Genomic DNA, 15130 nt, shown 5'->3' on the forward strand with positions numbered 1-15130 from the left:
AACTCCCACTGCTACACTCCACTTGGTCTATTGGTGCCTATCAACTGCATCTGGAGTCTCACAAACTATCCAAGCTCAGAAGGTCTGTTTCTTCAGTCCAACAGCTACCTTTACCGAAGGCATCAACCACCACATTGGAGATTTCCACAGTGCCAGACATTATAAAAGAACTGACCAAAAATTATGACTGTGACTGCGACTGTGAGAGTCATCTATGATAACTTGGTCAGGATGTCCAAGTAAGTGTATTTAGCATGCCATTGCTTTTACAGCTGAAATAATCTGAAAATGCACATTCTGGGGATCCATTGGCCCCTAACTGTAACACTAGATTAGATGTAAGCATCCTAACTGGAAACCCTCAGAAAACTGACAGATCTACAATATGTGTTACTTGGAGCTTTGAGGTAGTTCTTCCAGGTACATAGTTTTGAAAGCCAATCTGGCTATTCTTGTATTGTTTCTACTGGGTATAGTAAAAAATAAAGTAAAAATAACATTGCTAGAGTTTTGCTAAGCTTAGTTTGAATGATGGTTCACATATTAGGGCTGAAACTGCAAGAAGAGAATACAATCCAATTAAAAAGCCAAACCCAGTCCTTAAATGTGGGGTTAGGCTTCCTACCTTAACTAGGCAAGTCATGGACATATAAACCCTACTCGATATATATAATATGCCGTAGAGCCGGTCCCTGTAGTTGCAGTTTAAGTGAGTAGAGCTTAACATCAAAGAAAACTAAAGTCTTTTAAAATAATCAGATATCTCAAAGGAACGATTAACTGACAAAAAACAAAAAGGTACAGAAAAAGTAATGACTTGTTAGATGGTGACAGTGTCGGTCAGCTAATGGACTACATATTCAAAAAGATACCATGAAGACTGGGAAAAGGACTAAAAACCCTAACATCTATTTCAGTTTGTCTGTTTTTGGCCTATTTTTATGGGTATTTTAGGCTATAATTCCAAATGATTTTTGACAACTTTGTTCTGAAGTTCCAAGCAGCATGCAGTTTGAACAAACAAAACTAATAAAGTTACTGTGAAGACAGCTGCCGATTTTGCTCTTTCCAGCTTTGATCACTTTTTCCAGTTTAGTTTTTCGTAAATGGTAGGAGGTCCCCAAAACACCATGATTAATGGTGGATGGAAAATCATCCTCATTACTAACATAAACACCAGTCTAGCAGGACAAAGGATGTTCATCCCCATGCCTGTCAATGCTGTCCAGCAGTAGGTCCCACACTTCACAGTGAGGGCATTGATCCTCAAAAGGCAATATTTTACATTTTGCATTGGTGCACTACCAAACACCAGTTATTCTGAGCCTTGCTGTCACTTCAACCCATACATTTACTTCCTGTCTCTCCGATTCTCTCATCTTCAGTCTTTTGCAGCTCCTCATCGGGGTATTCTGATTCATACAGATTATGTTCATCGACAAGACTAAATATGTACTCATTTTCATATTTGAAGATAATGAGGAAATAAAGTACCTTATTGTGAAAATTCTTTAATAAATGTAAATTTCTTTGGAAAAACATACAGCCAGAAAGCTCAAATTGCTAGTAAAGTATGATTGCACCTGCAGAATTCATGAAGCTAAGTGCCAGTAACCATGTCCCTGGGGGTCCCTGGGGCTGAAAATCTGCTGTGTACTGAGAGATAGGAAATGAAATGAAGAGGACAGCCAGGCTGGTGTTGTCTCAGAAAAATAAATTATATCTTTACAAAAACAATATGGGTATACAATTTACTGATGTGTGAGATTTCGAGATGAGAATCAATACTTAGAAACATTCTTTACTCCAAAGTGAATATATTCAATAAGTTTCTAGGCTTTTGTTTCACATATGTTCTGCTGACACATAATCAGACATTGTAAGCTGCTGAGGAAGATGCTTTGTGTTTTACTTCTAAGTAATGCATCAGCAACACAAGTTTTGATGGCAAATAAATGTATTGTAAAAAAATGAATTGTGAAAAAATAACTTGGAATTGAACAGTTCTGAACTTACCCCTATCTTTTAAATGTAATATTGGTTTCATAACCTCACAGCAAGTTTACACAGGATGCTATATCCCTTGCACTTCATACCATCCTGGATAACAAGATATGCTACACCAGTGTACTCTTTATCAGCTATAGCTCAGCACTTACCACTGTGAAGGCATCAAAAGTCGATCAACAAGCTCTTAGATCCTGGACTTATTCAACTGGATTTTGGGGTTCCAAAGTCAGCAGAATTTAGGATGATCCTCCACACTATTTCTCAACACAGAAACATATCAGGATAACCCCCTTTTGTACTCACGTGTGTTTCTTTCTGACTATGTGTGTAAACACAGCACCAACTCCATCTCTAAATTTGCTGATGATACTATCATCATAGGCCTGACCTTCAACTATGATAAGATATCTTACAAAGAAGAGAAGTCAGAGAAGTCTATCTGCAGCCAGCTGAGTCACAGTGGTGCCAGGACAACAATCTAAACCTTAATGTCAGCATAGCCAAACTGTAGGCTTCAGGAAGCAGACCACACTGTCTTCTGAATTACAAGGGATGCCATGGAGAGGGTCAGCAACCTTAAATTTCTTGGAGTAACAATCACAGATGACCTGAAATAGGCACTACATACCTCAGCTGTCATCAAGACAGCTCCCCAATGCCTTTACTTTCTCAAAAGCCTAAGGAAACCTGCATGTGTTAAATGTTTGTTTGCCCATTTCTACAGGTGCATTGAAACAATGAAGTCCATAATCAGTAGCTGCTGAACATCCTGATGTGGCACTTGCTCAGCTCAAAACCAGAAAAGTATTACAGGGTGTTGAAGCTGGTGGAGAATTATTAGAACATATTTGTGTTCACTTCAGAACAAATGTAAAACATGCCTTAAAATGTAAACAGCATTATTAAAAATCTCAGGCACCCTGCACAGTCAGTTTTCTTTTTCATCCATTCTAGCAAATGATGCAGGGCCTTTAACACTCACACCACTACTTTCTGAGTCAGTTATTGATCCATAGATCATAAGATCGCCCAAAAAGGTGCTTTTAGTGAGAACAGCATGACTGTCTCATTGTCTTATTTCTGTTATTACAATTATACTCCAATCACTACTTTGTTTGAGACATGCAAGTACGAATGACATTGTACATTGTATCCATCATAATAAATTAAACTTAAAATGTGAATGTTATTTGCCAAGTGGAAGTTATCTTTATATACTAAGGTCAAGCATGTCTAAGCTTATTATACTGTAAAATCTTTAGTGGATATGCTCTTTTTCACCATACTGTATGAATAAAGCCTGTCTAAACCAAATCCAGATAGTCACATACTACTTGGAAAACCACAGTGATAATCATGTGCTCAATAAGGCAGTGCAAGAGGGAAAAGAACATGTATAGAAATTCATTTTAATGGATTCCAATGAGCAAAATTACTTTTTTTTGTTTTTTTTTCTTTAGACAAGGCTGGTAATATTATGATTAGATGCAATTATTGAAAGCCACAATTTATGAACCATGTCCTAGATAATAAAATCAGAGTTTCATGGATCGCTTTCAGAGTATACTATTGTATTTGTATTATTTTCATTTTTTTGATTGAGTGATGTTACATTGTAAAGTTTTATTTCCAAATAAAAGGAATTTAAAAAAAGCAGTGATTGTTGGTATGACCAATATTACTTGAGCCTCAAGTCTAAATCCAGGGTTGGATGCCTTCAGTAGAAAGTACAATATGAAGTGTCCACTCCAACACTGTAGCACATACATTTTTTCATCCAAACAAGAATAACTAGCTCACATATCCCTTCAAGGCAGACAGTTTTCTTTTTCTGTGCAATACCCTCATCTGTGTGGTTCATTCAGTTATTATATTTACTAGTAAGACATGATTGGCTACTGTGTCCTTCCTGCGTAAAAAGTAAAAATCAAGCAGCCATCACCAACCGAACCAAAAAAAAAGAAAACGCAAGAGCGCAGCTAATTCAATAAGCTATTAAGTGGAGCTGCAACAAACAACTATGCTGACTGATTGGATAGCCAATTATTTTTGCAGTTAATTGGGAGTCTAAAAAATGCAACTGTGTGCAAAAGTGCAAGCTTTTTATTTAAAACTGAGTTTGATTCCTTGCACAATGCTCTCCTTCATGAAAAATATACAAGCATGCTCTAAAATTACATTGGCCAAAAAACTGTATAGCAACTTATTTTAACAATTTCAAGACTGCCTGTCTGCATCAAGGGAAAGGATACTGAGACCACTACTAAGTGTCAACAAAAACTATGTAAGTTGTACTTTTTTACAGTACAGCATCAAATACTACTGACTACTATCATCACAAGACAAATATTCTTCATGTTATTCATGACTTTGGAACAGTCAGATAAGGCTTTTGAGATGCCAGAAGAAAGTGACACAGAGTGCTGCCTGGGTGAAAGAGAGGGGTTACCATTAGTCCAATGGCTTTTCTTTTCAGGTTCACCCACATCATGGTTGTACTCCCATAACCAAAAGAGTTCATTTCTAGAGATCTTGCAAGGGCAGGTTTTTTACCAGATGTGAAGATGAAATAACACCAGATTTTTTAGTTTCACCTTCCACTGCATTTACAATCTACAACTCTGTGAAATCTTAAAATGTGATTAATGTTAGTTTTTGTCAATGAATCGACAAACTCAACAAGGCAAGTAATCAACAGTAAAATTTGTTGATACCGAATAGCTCTCGCACTCCTACCATTAAGTAATGAAAGAATGAAAAGTGCACTTTAATATGAGGCTAATTCACTTAAGCTAACTAACTTTTAGAAGGCAGGTTGTTAAACTCTGCATGCTAACATGCATTATGTAGTCAGTGGAAGTGTGTTGGCCATTTCTGAAGCCTGATGAATTTGCTATAGTTAACATGCATAATGGGAAAATCAAATATACTCTGACTATGCCCAAACAAGTCCATTTGAACAGGGGTCCCCAAATCCAGTCCTGGAGGACCACCGTGGCTGCAGGTTTTCATTCTAACCCTTTTATAATGAGTGCCCTGTTTGTGCTGCTAATTAACTTTTTCTTAATTCATGTTAATCGACTTCTCTTTTAAGATTTGTTTCCCTGAATTTCTTCATTGTTCCTCTGAATTGCTTCATTTCTTTCCTTAAATGGCACCCAAAGAGAAATGAAATGTGATGTCAGGGAGCCAACAGAAGACAACAACAACAACAACATTTATTTATATAGCACATTTTCATACAGAAAATGTATCTCAAAGTGCTTTACAAAATGAAGAATAGAAAAATAAAAGACACAGTAAGAAAACAAAATAAGTCAACATTAATTAACATAGAATAAGTAAGGTCCGATGGCCAGGGTGGACAGAAAAAACAAAAAAAAAAACTCTGGAGAAAAAAAATAAAATCTGCAGGGATTGCAGACCATGAGACCGCCCAGTCCCCTCTGGGGACTCAGTCAGGGCCTCAAACTCCAACCAATGTCACTCCAACCAGTTGCTTAATGAGGTTCCGATTCTGGTCGTTAATTAAACCCGTTCTTTAATTTCATGGCTTGTTGCTACTCTCATTGTGCAATAGCAGACATTTCTAAAACTGTTGATTTTCTCTTTTCGAAGAGCACTGTTGAAATGTTTTGTGGACCTGAACAGACCAACATTCCCGAGACCTTCATCGTTCTTTATTTTCAGATATTGTGTGGTGGACACCAGTAGTTTTGGCTCATTTTGTATCTCATTATTGTTTGGCTGCTAATTAAGGAAAAAGAAACAATTAAGGGGTCTGAGTCTACAAGAGCAAATTAATTAAAATGAATTCAAAAAAACCAAAAACAGGTCACTTGTTAAGAAAAAGGTTTGAATTAAAAACCTGCAGCCATGGTGTTCCTCCAGGACCGGAGGTGGCAACCCCTGCATTAGAAGCATGCTACAGAAAAATGAGTTCTACATTGTGCAAATTCTGACCTTCTATTAACTGTTATTTTATTTTCTCCTGGTCACCCCCATCCCTTTGTCTATGTCTAAACTCACATTAGGCATAAGAATTATGAATCCAGTGGCATTCTTTATACCACAAGAGTAAATGTCTCCAGTATAGCATATCCATCTTGTGGACTAAAAAAAAAAAAAAGCTGCCTACCAGTCTCAGTTAAAACAACAATCATTTTGCTCAGATTTTAAAACTGCTTATGACTTTTTTTTCTTGGCAATGACACTGCACACCCTTACAAAAGAAAAAAGATTCACATTAGAGGGAAAAGCTATTTTTACACAACTTTTTTCCAGAAGTTTAATAAAGATGCAGATGTATTCAGTGCTCCTCAACACCTTGATAAAGTGCAACTTATTTCAAATGAAGTGAATTTACACTTTCTAGAAAGGGACGCTGACATAGGGAACTGCCAAGCACATTCATGTCATAAAAGCTCAACAGTAATAACGGCAAAGCTACCAAATGGGCAGCATGAAATATTTGTGAAAAGATTGCCATTGATGCGCGTGGAAAAAAAAATTATTAATGGAATTATATAACTCAATTCTTTGCAGTTTTCCTTACATTTACGACAGCTGACCATATTTTCGAGTTCAGTCAATGAGCATGGGCATCATGTAAAATAGTTTACTGCAGCCTAGTGTGAAGCTGCAGTTAATGAATTCATCCCATCAATGAACCATTCATTCTGCAATCCATAATCCATTACTCAATGTAGTGCCTTGAATGGTCACAATCATTTACATGCACAGTTCCATAAAATGTATTCTCATTTGTCAGATAAAGGTCTATCTGACTGGTCAATTAACACCAAATGTTTACACTTACAATATTTCACAAATACCGTAAATAAAGTCATCCACCACCATCTGTTAGCTGAATCACAGCAGGGCCACACAGCAAGATAATGATCCCTAACACGCAAGCAAATAAGTCTACAAACAGAATGACTAAACAACAAGTACTTCAGCATTTCGGGACACCACCTTGAGATTTTTGCTGTCATCTTTGATGAGAAGCGTGGATATATTTTGCAGGAAAATGGCTGAAAGAGTCATACCTGCATCATAATATGATGTATGCATAGATCCTTCTTTTCATTTGGAGCTGTTTGCAGAAATCAAAACGCTAGCATGCCATGATTTTTTTCATGCAGCTGTAAAGTGGTGGTAGAATTCATATCAGATTAAAGCAACATCTCCACAGGAGCATTCATTTTCATGCACACATCTCTTTATTTTTGGCCTATTACTTGATTATCTCTATCATAAACTGTCAAGCAGTCCAAATGCTGAACAGCCTCTACCCCCTGCTATCTAATATCTGAAATTTTCAGCTGAGATGTCAACACACAAGTCATGCTGAGCAAGAACGACAGATGTAAATTCAATGTGCTGCCATACATCGGCACCATTTAGGGCTGCAGACACTAGAGGCAGCAAACGATTTTAAGAGGACACCAGGCATTCAAGTCATTCTTTTACCCAAGGACTCTGCTTTAAGATGTCTTTGTTAGCGAGGCAGGCTGTGCAGCGTGATCTGTAAAACAGATGCTTTGACCCATATAATAATGATATTTTTATTTATATGGCGCCTTTCCCATGCTCTACTATTGAGTCATGATCCAAGCCTGATAAAATTGCCTAAATTACAAAAGCATTTCATTTGTAAGAATTTTTGAATAAAGATTTCAGCTAGGTAAATAAATGCAAATACCTTTTATGATGTAAAGTCCTTAGAAAAACAGTGGTGCAAAGTATGGTTAAAAATAAAAGAACAGTGTATTGATTGTTAAAGTTTGCAGTAAAGGACTTTATTGTTTTCTGATAAATATATCAATAAGAAAATGAGAAATGTAGTTATAGATCTTAAAGGCTGGTTTAACAGAAATAACAACACTTTAACAAAACTGCCACTGCTTAAGCTGGCAAGCCCCAATATTATCGACTCTTTTTCTTCGGGGGCTTTTCCAACCCCAATCATGGCTTCATGGGATCATAATACCAAGGTTATCTGTGCCTCTCTTTGACCATTAAGACACTGACCAAAGCTTAATCTCCATATCCACTTGGAAAGTTCCATAAAAGGTGTTTTAAGTTATCAAGCTATCCACCCATCTATCCATCTTTATCCATAACCCACTAATTCTAGCTCAGAGTTTCAGAAAGCAGACACATGTCTCAGAAAGCCTGCTTGTATTGTTCAATGAATGTAATATTATTTACTTGACAAATTTTAATTGATTGACAGCAGAATATGCTCAATAATCTTTACTTTTTGTGCACATTTTCCTTCCCACAGGTATCATTGATTTGTTTCCATTTAATGTAGTGGTAGATTTTTCATATTTCAAAGTGCAAAAAAATAAGTGCCCTTTCATTTATTTCCATTTATTCACTTAGCCAACAACTTAGATGACATAGAGTTTTAAACCAAACAGAAAATCACAAGACTAGTTCATCTTTCCTTTGTTACAAGAACTTATCATAAACGTCATTATTATTTATAAAGATATTCACAGAAAAAGACAGTCTTCAAACAATTATTAAATACAGTAAGGGATTTGGCAGTTTGGATAGAGGTGGGTCCTTCATTTCAACAGTTAGATAGAAATTACAAATGAAGAGTCTGGATTCAGATTGCATGCAATGCAGAGAGGGCACCACCAAATACTGTACACTGCTAGGTAGATCTGAGCATAGGACTACATGATTGGCTCCATATACACACACATATGCTGACCCCCAACTACTCTAAAGCAAAGCATAATGTGTGCTGCTACAGGAAGTCAGTTCATTCATTTTCCGAACCTGTTCATTCTAATTCAGAGTTGCTGGAAGTCAGCATCAGGGCAAGCAAAGAACCATCCCTGGCTTGGGCACCATGATGGGAACTCATACACATAATAGCATTTCAAGTATCTATAAAACAGATTTATAACAGTCAAGGCAGACACTGAGGCAATGCTTGATTTTTTTGTTATTGTTTTTCTTAATTACAGATGTGGAGGGGTAAATGACCCTTTGTATGAATTTCCTATAGCACAGATTAAATAAAACGCACGAAGCAAGCTTTTCCATGGACTCTTCTCAGAACAGAAAGATGAAAAGGGCTCAGTTACGGAAACTTTATCTCAGCTTCATCTTAATTGAACCACAAGCTTGAAAGGCGACCGAAAGGCACAGAGCTTATTGGTCTCAAAAAGCAGACTTGGCTAAAAGTGTCAGGAGTTTCAGCTCTCAGGAATATGGTCTTAATAAGAAATACAGAAATATAAGGACACACTCACAACGTATATGCTGTATGAGCAGTATATGGGTGCATGGATATTTCATGAACAGCAAAATATTATTGTCTAAAATAAAATGGGTAAAAGACGAAGCTGCACCATTAGCACCTTATGATAGTTCGCTACCTATCTATTCCAGGTAGACAGACAGAGAGATGTGTTTACATATTATAAGTCATATGTTAGCATTCTTCGTCCTTCGCAGACTTAAAAGCCCCGTTCCTTAGCGTCATCTACCCCATAGTCTGCCTCGGCGCTCCAGAGCAGTCGAACTGAGATTTGCCGACAATACCTGCAGGTGCTGATGCGCTTTCACGATACGGACAGCTTTGGCAAAAGAGCTCGATGAATACCACCGCGAAAGCGACCCCACATGCTCAGCTTAACCCTAAATGCATGCAAATTAGAAATTATCGCCGGGGGTAAACAAAGCACAAGTTTATAGTTTTTTTCATCTTCTGAGGATGAAGGAGACAACTGGAAGGAATGCACACACCCAAAAGATTAAAGAGCACCAACGAAGTAAAAGCACCGCAAAACATTAAAAAAAAATAAGAAAATAACGCATTCTTTGTTCCTACCTAAACGATGGAAAGTGGTTTTGGTGCAAGCCCAGGTAAATGCGGGATTTTTCTTTCTGGACTCTTCCTGCGTGGTGTGTTTTAGCGGCACCAGCTTGCTGTGACTGTGAGCATATGGAAGTGTAAGTGCGCGCATCAGTGTGTGTGCGCGCTCCCGTGCCGCCCGCCGTTGCTGTGTTGAACTCCACGGTTGCTAATCTGCGCGCTGAAGCAAAATACTAAGAAATCAGCTGAGAATAGCCCGCCTAAATCCAAACACTTCCAGCAGGCGCTAACCAGTCTCCTCCCCCAGCTGAAACAATGCACACGCAATCCGAAATCCAAGTGGATTATTGTAATAAAGCCTGACTGTAGCCTCGCTGATCCACAGCGCACGGCACTCTAAATTGCTCTTGACAGGGCAATAATTTGGGAGATACGCGGGAGACGCTTTTTTTGGGTTTCTTTTGTTTTTTAATGAAATGCACATACTGTCTGGGCTGCACAAGATTCATTTCACTGCTTTCTGTTATTTCTCTCTTTCCTATTAAAGGTTACCATCAAATATCACAGGTGATTATCATTTATCAGTATAGTCCGTTATTGAATATTTAACCTTATCTCAGGCAAAGGTCTCCATTTATAAATTTTCCCATGATTTATGAACTGTAATACTGCCTTAAGCATCCAAACTGAAATTAGGCTTGAATGAGCACAAAGCAAGTTATTTATTTATGCTTTTCCATGTCCAGATCTAAAAATATCAAAGGAACAGGATTTAATTTTATTCTTTAGTCATCTCAAAAAGCAGCCCAAAGCTGTAAGACACCTTTAAGGGCATTTTGTTTAGCAAACTGTCCATTATTTTTTTTGTTTTTGTATTTAATAATTTTAGTGAAAAAATATTTTTATAGATCCTATCACCCATTTTTGAAACTGCTTTAATTCATTCCCTACAGCACTGGGTGTAAAGCAGCAGATACCAGTCCTGGATTGAGTGCCAGTCCACTACAGGGCACACTCACTCATGCCAGGTCCATTTACACTCACCAGGTGAGCTGTGGAAGGAACCATGGAACTACTTACAGTTGCAGGGAGAATGTGTAACCTGACTTGGGTTCATACAAGGCCTCTTGGAGTTGTGTGAAAGCAGTTCCACCATGCCACCTTCCTGCTATTTGCTGAATATGCTTATTCCGTTTTCCATGTCACTTTGAATACAGGACACAAGATGGTGGGCCATGACTGGATGAAGCACTGGTCTACAGGCTCTGACCAAATTTTTTATGGGGCCCTTAGCAAATTTTGAATTGGGTTCCCTAACCCTAACCCACACAGTACAACCGAGATTTCAGTGGACTTCAAACACCAAACATTTATGTTAATAAAATGAACTGCAGAATGAAAAAATAAGACACTGTGTTTGTGTTGTTTATTTTGCCTTATTGAATTTCTTGTATGAGGAATTTGTTAGTTTTTACATACTCTTTGGGGTCAGAGTGCAGGGTCAGCCATTGTACAAAACCCCTGGAGCAATTACAGGCTAAGAACATTGTTCAAGGGCCCAGCAGAGTGGGCTCTCTTTTGGCAGTAATGGGGATTTGAACCAACAACCTTCCACATACCAGCGCAGATCCTTAGCCTCAGAGCCACCACTATGTAAAACACCAATCAGGAAACTGTAAATTAAAAGGCGTAAATACTGACGTAAATAAACATAATTATGACATAAAAATAATTGAGTTAATTAATTTCTGACAATTTTTAGATTATATGTTCTCTGGAGGTAAAATCAGTAATAACATTAGAATAAGTAATCTGTTCAGCCCTCCATGCTGTTAACTGTTACTGTTGCTTGTTGAACTGTGCTTCCCCTTTGTCTTGTCATTTGTTAACACATCTGTCAGCCACATCCCACTCTCACAGTGGTGTTATAAATGTCCATGAAGCTCATGTAAAGCATGAAGGTCCCATAATAAACATTTAAATACAATGCACCCCTTTATCTCTTGTTTCGGTCACGTCCAAAACATATCTTTAAAGTATATAAATCCCAGGGTCTGGTTAGTTGTTGTATGCAGCAATTTGAACCTCTGTTTACGCACTTCTCTTTGTCACGATTCAACTGTGGAAATCACTCGCCTTGTGAGTGCCTTTTAAAGCTTTGTTGCTTAATGTATACCATCTGCTATGTATTGCTTTGTAAATCATTATTTATTGTCTTTGGTTGTACACATGTAAATACCTGTACCACTGCACCACCGTGCCACCCTAGCTCTGAACATTATCCCAAAAAATGGTTAAATTTTAGTTTTTTTTTAACTTTATTTCAACTTACTTGCTTGTTAAGAATATGAGAGATTAATTTTTAAATAAACTGGATGAGGCACAAATAACAAGACCACAAACTAGCAAACCAACCTCCATTTGGATCTTGCTGTATTTAGTATTATGTATTACACCATTTGTTTAACAAAATACTTACTAAGTACCTGTGCTACCCATCTAAGACCAGTTGAAATATAAGCAATCAACATACATCTTAACATTAACAATTGTAGCTCTGTATGTCCATCTTGTTGCTATTAATGTATGTAATGCACCATCTGTTGGATAGCAGAGTCATAGCAGCCAGATGTACACAAATATAGACACTTGTTCTCTTATTAAGGTGGATAAAGGAGGTTGAGAGTCTGAGGGTTGAAGTCCTCTTCAAAGTAATGTTTGTTAATTTTTTAACAAGTGAAATAAGTGAAATCCAGGTAGTAATAAGATAAGATAGCAATAAGATGCTGCAGATGTTCTATCAGATGGTTGAGGCGAGCGCCCTATTCTACATGGTGGTGTGGTGGGGATGCAGCATAAAGAAGAGGGATGCCTCATTTCTGGTCAAACTGGTGAGGAAGGCAGGCTCTATTGTAGGCACGGAGGTGGATAGTTTGACATCTGTGGCAGAGCGACGGGCGCTTAGCAGGCTCCAGGCAATCAATGAGAATCCACTGCATCCACTGAACAGTATCCAGACAGAGTAGCAGCTTCAGCAACAGATTGCTGTCACTGTCCTGCTCCACTAACAGACTGAGGAGAACGTTCCTCCCCCACACTATGCGACTCCTCAATTCCACATGGGGGGGTTTGTAAAAACGTTAACATTATACAATGTTATTGTCTGATATACCTGCATTTTTAGCAGTTTTTTTTTCAGTATGCTGCTGCTGGAGTATGTGAATTTTCCCTTGAGATTAACAAAGTATCTATCTATCTATCTATCTATCTATCTATCTATCTATCTATCTATCTATCTATCTATCTATCTATCTATCTATCTATCTATCTATCTATTGTGGAAGCCAGCCCGGACACAGACAGGCGGACACATTGATGTCACCCAACACACATTTATTGAACATATTTACAAGTGTCAGTGCACCTCAAAAACCCCAAAGTCCTGGCCACAACACCAATGCCTTTCTCTCTCTACAGGCTGCCTCCTCGTCTCCTCCCAGACATTGTCTTCTACTCCTCCTGACTCCAGGCATCATATGGAGAGAGGCGACCCCTTTTATATGCACCCAGATGTGCTCCAGGTGCTTCCCGGCAATCTTCCACCAGCACTTTCCAGTGTGGCGGAAGTGCTGGCTGCGTACCTGGAAACACTCCGGGTGTCCTTGCTTGTCTTCCACCCGGCACTTCCATGTGTGGCGGAAGTGCTGAGGTCCAGGGCTCTTTAGGCACAGGGGGCGCCCCCTGGCGGTGACCACCAAAGGAACCAGGGTGGTCACCCCCACGTGGTCTGAGGAAGGTGCAAGTCCTCCTCCTCCGGTCCTCCTGGGTGTCCCGGCCGGGTCGCCACCCCAGCCATCTCTGACACTGCCCCTCTGCCAGCGAAGACCCGCCAGGTGCAGCGGCACATCCCGCGAGGGAAAGTTCCCAACAAAGTGGGTCCTCCTGGGCGTCCTGGCCAGGTTGCCACCCCAGCCATCTCTGACACTATCTATCTATCTATCTATCTATCTATCTATCTATCTATCTATCTATCTATCTATCTATCTATCTATCTATCTAATTTCTAACACAGAGAAAGAGCAGGAGGCCAGATTAATTATGGAATCATCTTTTAACCAGAAAATGCATTTTATTAAGTAACTGACTGGGTCAAAAGCTTGTAGGTACTGAAGCCCAAGTTTGCCAGCTAGCTGTTAGTAACATTTGTGCATCATCTTCACTCTTAAAAATGAAGGTGCCAGAGCAGCTCTTCAGAGAAATGCCATAGGGGAAACACTTTTGGAACCCAAAAGAGCCATTGATATGAAGACTACAGAAAAAAAAAATTAAAGAGCTATAGCAGGGTCAATAAATAATCATGACTAAATGATAATAGATTTGTAAAATTCAAAAGTAAAGTAGTACAGGCTAAATTTGGGTTTTCTTGAATGGTTGTATCCTGCTAGGTTGCCTACTAGACATTAAAAATTCTGTTTTGCCCATTCAAACTTCAAAGAACTATTTTGATTTACAAATAACCCTTCCTAGAATTAAATGGTTTGTTGTCAAGCACTGGAGCAACCCAATAAAATTCCATTAAAATTAAGTAAAAAACATAACAATAAACCTACATTAACTCCCACATAATACACATATTGGCAACAACAACTTTCTCAATTCCAGAATGAAATAAAAGTCACACATTATCGAATTTCCAAGATTGTTAAACATACTTAGGTTAGCTTCTTAATGTGATGGCTAACTTTAACAACAAGGATGGGTCTCAGATCAGAGAATTAACTGAAACAAAAGCCTGCAGACACTGCGATACTCCAGGACCCAGTCGTGCAGTGTCTAACATGACAAATCACTTTACATATATCACTGTGTAGCTTTAAAAAACATATTTATTGAAACTGCTCTCCTCCCACTCAGTATCTGATTTTTCTGACTCTGTTCCCAACCAACGCTCATCTTCTCTCTTTGTAACCCCAATGCATGGTGCTCTAAAGTCTGGCATATAGCATTGACAATGTTACTACCATTATCAGGTACAACAAGTGACAGACATATGCTTCCAATGTAAAATTAATGCAATGGGCAATCAGTTCACTGGTGTGAGGTGAAGATTCTCCAGTTGGTGCAGGTGGATGATAAAAGCATGCAATCACCCTAATGATGCTGTTAGCCCTCGTTTACTCCATCCAGTGACACACAGAATTAACCTTCTGGCCTCACTGACAATCTGCTTAAGTTTATCAATTGCCGTATTCATCTTTGCACCACTTAGCCCAT

The 15130-nt window shown here is 38.5% G+C and overlaps 1 protein-coding gene across 4 annotated transcripts in view; it reads right to left on the minus strand.

Moving 5' to 3' along the window:
• LOC120533188 (SPHK1 interactor, AKAP domain containing) overlaps positions 1 to 10080 on the minus strand; it is a 483572-nt gene extending 473492 nt beyond the window's left edge. For 2 of the 4 annotated variants that reach the window (XM_039759940.1, XM_039759930.1), the window contains exon 1: positions 9872 to 10070. The gene's annotated coding sequence lies outside the window, so the exon portion shown is untranslated. Of the gene's footprint in view, positions 1 to 9871 lie in introns of all 4 variants that reach the window. The other 2 variants (XM_039759957.1, XM_039759966.1) reach the window with 2 other exon arrangements.
• Between the last annotated feature and the right edge of the window lie 5050 nt (positions 10081 to 15130).

Source organism: Polypterus senegalus, chromosome 1, assembly GCF_016835505.1.
Source record: "Polypterus senegalus isolate Bchr_013 chromosome 1, ASM1683550v1, whole genome shotgun sequence".
NCBI lineage: Eukaryota > Metazoa > Chordata > Cladistia > Polypteriformes > Polypteridae > Polypterus > Polypterus senegalus.